Source organism: Hevea brasiliensis, chromosome 15 (assembly GCF_030052815.1).
Source record: "Hevea brasiliensis isolate MT/VB/25A 57/8 chromosome 15, ASM3005281v1, whole genome shotgun sequence".
Lineage (NCBI taxonomy): Eukaryota > Viridiplantae > Streptophyta > Magnoliopsida > Malpighiales > Euphorbiaceae > Hevea > Hevea brasiliensis.
Genome location: NC_079507.1, coordinates 59,097,511 through 59,103,240, shown reverse-complemented (window position 1 = coordinate 59,103,240; position 5,730 = coordinate 59,097,511).

Genomic DNA, 5,730 nt, shown 5'->3' with positions numbered 1-5,730 from the left:
ATGCCCATGAAACCTATAACAAATTATAAAAGCTGGATACACGGGAGTATACGGGTTAGACAGCCATATGTCTACCCTGTATACATCCATCGAGCACGAGGCCGGTGTCGCACGAGACCATTGTCGGGCTTGTAAAGCCGAGAAATAAAGTAGGCACAATGGCGATAAGTAGGCATATAGCCTGTAGAACAATCACACGGACATATATTGCCAGTTCATGATTTGCTCTGTAAGCAGTACTGCTATCTGTGGTCCCTAATTGGTATACCAATTTATCCAAACTAAATAAATAAGTCTAGGTATACTATAGGCAATTAAACATTTTTAATTATTTTAGTACTATTCACTGTTACTATTTTCTGGTACTGTTAATTAGTACCATAAATTTCATATTAATAGGACATTAGTCCCAATTTACATATTCATATCATTTTTAATATTTAATTATCCTTATGAGTATTTTAATTATCATATATAGGATTTTTCCCATGAACCTTTCTTTAGGTTCATGTTGATGTGTTATCTTTATCTAAGAATTTGACTAGGTTAGGATGTCTATTTAGTCACACTTTCTTCATAACAATTGCTCCTCTATGTTTAAACTTGAATTTCAGTTTTGAATCACTGAATTTGGAGTTATAGAACTCAAGTTATGGTCAAAATACCATAACTGGTCCCTTTGCCTCTAAGCTGTCCAGAATTTACAATTCCTGGTCAATAAACTTTGACCAGTCATTTGATCATTTTATGGTCATTTTTAGACTTAGGTTCCTTCACAAGATATGTTCCTCTATGTCTTAGGGACTCCCAGGTACAATTTCATAATTTTTCAAGCTTGGTATAGTGAGTTATGGTCAATGTATTAACCTAGACTCTCAGTCCTATAAGGGCAAAAACTAACTTCAGGGCAGTATGTTTGACCCTCTTTTTAGGGTCTTTACACTTGGAATTTGGCAAAGGTGTCTAAATCAATATTGTAGCCCTAAGTATCATGTTTCCAGATCATATTGGCACATCTCAAATGGAATTTCCTAGTGGGAGTTATGGCCAAATGAACACACGGGTATCAAATGGCATTCTGGGTTCAACTTAACATTTTCCAGATTTCAATTCCTAATTTTGGCTAATATTTTCCCTAGGATGCAATGGTTTCTAGAGCTTGGTCAAAACATAAAAATTGTTGTGCTATGTCTTATAAAACTTTTGGCACTAGTTTCACTCAATTTTCAGCTTTGGAGACCAAGTTATGGCATTTTTGCCAAAATTGGTCAAGCATACCAAAGGAACAGTATTTTGGACAATTTCTGGGTTGGCAGTTTTAGTGACTCAACTTGTGCTAACAGTTTGATTTGGTTAAAAGCAAAACTGGGTTAAGTGGTCTTCATGAAAACTGTAGCCCTATGTCTAAACTTTCCATGGTTAAAATTTTAGGTCATTTGGACCAGTATAGAGAGAGTTATGACCAAATGAACATGTACTGTTCATTTGGTCATTTTCTGGGTTGGCAGTTTCAGTGACCCAACTTGTGCTAACAATTTGAATTGGTTTAAGGCAAAACTGGGTTAAGTGGTCTTCATGAAAAGTGTAGCCCTATGTCTAAAATTTCCATGGTTAAAATTTTAGGTCATTTGGACCAGTATAGAGAGAGTTATGACCAAATGAACACGTACTGTTCATTTGGTCATTTTCTGGGTTGGGTTGCAGGGAAATCCGAATTTGGGCAGTATTTAGGTCAAGTTTTGGACAGAATTTGGGCATGGTTTCTTCATGGAAAATGGGCTATTTTGGGTCTAGTTTCACCTCCAATTGGCCTCATACCAATTGGGGTCACACAATTTTATTTATGGCCTAAAATGTACACTGCCCTCAACAAACACAACCTGCAGAAAATTGACACTTCCAAAACTCAATCTCCTCCAACTTCCTTACTTCAATTTGCATGCAATACACTTCTATAAGCATCAATCTCATCCCAATAGATCAATTTCAACATTTTACACAAAGTCCTCAATATTTACACAAACCCTAGTTTTCAAAGTTTCAAATTTACACAAACACTACACAATCAAACACCCAAACATTTCAACTAATTACACATTCTCATAGAACCATTTTTCATCACTTAAAAGCAATAAATTTCAAGTTCCATGGCTGCCAAAAATTCAAGGGTTCTTTCCTCTAGATTTTCTTTTTGTTTTAATGGTATTTATGCTTAGCTAAACATGCTTTTCATGTTTAATAAAGAGAAGAAGAGGGATTAGTGCACTAACCTTTTTGGGTGTCTTACCAAACTTCAATTTCTCTTCTTCAAATGGGTATCTAAAGCTTCCTTAGGGTGTAGGGAGTATTTTTTGTAAAGGGAGCTATGAGTTTTGGTGTGTGGAAGCTTGGAAAATCAAGCTTGAAAGCTTGACAAAAATGGTGGAGAGGGAGCACAAGGGTGGACGGCAAGAGAGAGGGAGAGTGGGGAAGAAGATGGAGAGAAAAGTAGGTGGGTTTTGTCTCTTGTGCTTTATATATTTATTTTTTTATTGTACTTAATTTTGTTTTAAATTTTCATAAGCTTATTTTTTTCTTTTCTTTAAATGCCATAAGTCTTTTTATTTTCCTTTCTTTTCTTTTCTTTCCTTTTCTTTTCTTGCTCTTTCCATTTTCCAAATTCAAATTCATATAATTAATTTATGTTAATTATTCTATTTCCAAATTTTAATTTGACATTTAAGTCAAAATTTACCTCTAGGGGTAAAATGACTAAAATGCCTTTCATGGTGCTCATCGGATTATTTTTATTTTTTTATACCAATTAATAAATTCTCTAAATTTTATTTTATTTCTCAAAATTTTTCCTATATATTTTTTTAATATTTATTTCATTAATTTATGCCTCCTCATTATAGTTTAAGTGTAGTTCCAGACATCTTGACTGTCCGAATAGACATTAGTCATCGGAACAGTAAAATGTATGGACTACCTACGGTGAGGGCGTTACAATCTCTCTATTACAAAATCTCAATTCGAGCTGGAGTCATGGTTTATGTCAAACCCCATTTGCTATGAATATTATGTTCTCTTTTAATTCCAATTATTGATTAAAAGATTTTCTCATTAGAATCTCTTTTCTGATTAAATCTGTCTGTCTTGGCCAGGAACTTGAAACATCAAGAACAATTAAATGAACATAGGATTTTATCCCTATTTACTAAGAGTAACAGATTCCATCTTGATTAACACCTATCTCCGTATATAACTGGTAGGAGCCAATACATTCCCATATACCCATACACAGTACAAGTATAAAAGCAGTATCAAACTCAAACCACCTATATACAAGATAACTGTATTATCTCAGGTCTAAAGATTATATGCACTGATATGATATGTGATAATGCATTGATAAGAGTAAACTCCATGTGCTTGTCATATGTGTCACTGGTTCGGCCTACTTTTCATGCATAAGTGCCTATTATGTTTGTTATATAGCATGAGACTCACCATTCTATCTTTTTTACATCTCATATAAATAACTTGGGAACAAAATATGATTACAATCTTTCTGGATAAGTCATATCTTTATTGTGAAGTATCCTCGATTGTGAACCAATTTATGATAATTTATGCTAGAAAGACTGTCACTCATATTCTTAACAACTTAAGAATAGAATTTCTAACAAAATATCAATGGATCTTTTCTATTACACATAAATATATTATGTAAATGAAAAAGTGAAATTACCTTTTTATTAATAAAATATGTACAAGATACATACTAAATGATATACTCTAGGGCATACTACTAACAATCTCCCACTAGCACTAGAGCCATTCATTACAATACCTTAGACCCATCTTCTCAAGATGTCTGTCTAACTGAGCTTGTGATATAGGCTTAGTGAATGGATCAGCTGAATTTTTAGCTGATGCTATTTTCTTCATGGCTACATCACCTCGCCAACTATCTCTCTGATAATGTGGTAACGCCTTTCTATGTGTTTGGATTTTTGGCGAGACCGGGGTTCCTTAGCCTGTATGACTACTCCATTGTTGTCACAGTAGAGTGGAACTGCTGACTCAATGGAAGAAACTACTGCAAGTTCTGTCACAAACTTCTTTATCCAAACAGCTTCTTTTGCAACATTTGATGCAATAATATACTCAGTCTCTGTAGTGGAATCTGTAGTCGTACTCTATTTGGAACTCTTCCAACTGACTGCACCTCCATTACAAATAAACACATACCCAGAGGTAGACTTTCTATCATCGATATCTGATTAGAAATCAGAATTAGTATAACCATCCAATTGCAAGTCACTACCTCCATATATCAAGAATAAATCCTTAGTTCTTCTCAAGTACTTAAGGATATTCTTGATAGCTATCCAGTGTTCCAAACCTGGATTGGATTGAAACCTGCTAGTCAAACTAACAGCATGTGCAATATCCGGCCTAGTACACATCATTGCATACATCAAACTTCCAACAGTAGAAGTATATGGACTCCTAGCCATTTTATCTCTTTCTTCAAGTGTCTTTGGAGACATCTCTTTAGAAAGGTGGATACCATGTCTCACTGGTAACAATCCTCTCTTGGAATCAAGTATGTTAAACCTATTTAACACCTTTTCCAAGTATAGAATTTAGGATAAACCAATTATTCTTTTTGCTCTATCTCTATAGATGTGAATCCCAAGAATATAGGTTGCCTCCCCTAAGTCTTTAGTGAAAAAATGTATTTGACAACCATAACTTTACAACTGTCAACATACCTATGTCATTACCCATCAACAAAATATCATCCACATATAAGACAAGAAAAGTGACAGCAGTATCACTAACTTTCTTATATAAACATGGCTCATCCTCATTTTTTATAAAATCAAATGATTTAATGGCTTCATCAAAACGGATGTTCCAACTCCTCGAAGCTTGTTTCAACCCATAAATAGATCGCTTTAGCTTTCATACTTTGGAACCATCTTGGGATTCAAAACCCCTAAGTTGTTCCATGAAAATGTTTTCTTCAATGTATCCATTGAGAAAAGCTGTTTTGACATTCATCTGTCAAATCTCATAATCATAGTATGCAGTTATTACTAATAGACTCCTAATTGATTTAAGCATGGCAACAGGCGAGAAAGTCTCCTCATAGTTAATTCATTGCTTTTGGCGAAACCCTTTCGCTACTAGCCTTGCTTTATAGGTCTCTACCTTTCCATTAGAATCAATTTTCTTCTTGAAAACCCATTTATTCCCTCTAAGTACAATACTTTCAGGTGGGTCAATAAGATCCCAAACTTGATTCTTATACATGGAATCAATTTTGGATTTCATAGCATCAATCTATTTTGAAGAGTTTATATCTGATATAGCTTCTTCATAGGTAAGTGGATCATCTCCATGATCTACTTCTTCATGAGAAAACAACTCTTATTTATCTTTATGAAGAAAACCACATCTCACTGGTGGGTGAGAAATCATGGTTGATCTGCGAGGAATAACTGTAGATGTTTCATCAATAGGTATAGGTTGAGTAGATCGATCTATATCCATCTGATCTGTTGGTTGATCAGAATTCTCCAATTCTAACTCTATTTGCCTTCCTTTGCCTCCTTCTTGAATAAATTGTTGTTTAAGAAATATGACATCTCTACTTACCACAACCTTTTGTGATGTAGGCAAATAAAAATAATATCCAAAACTTTCTTTTAGATATCCAAAAAATCGACCCTTTTC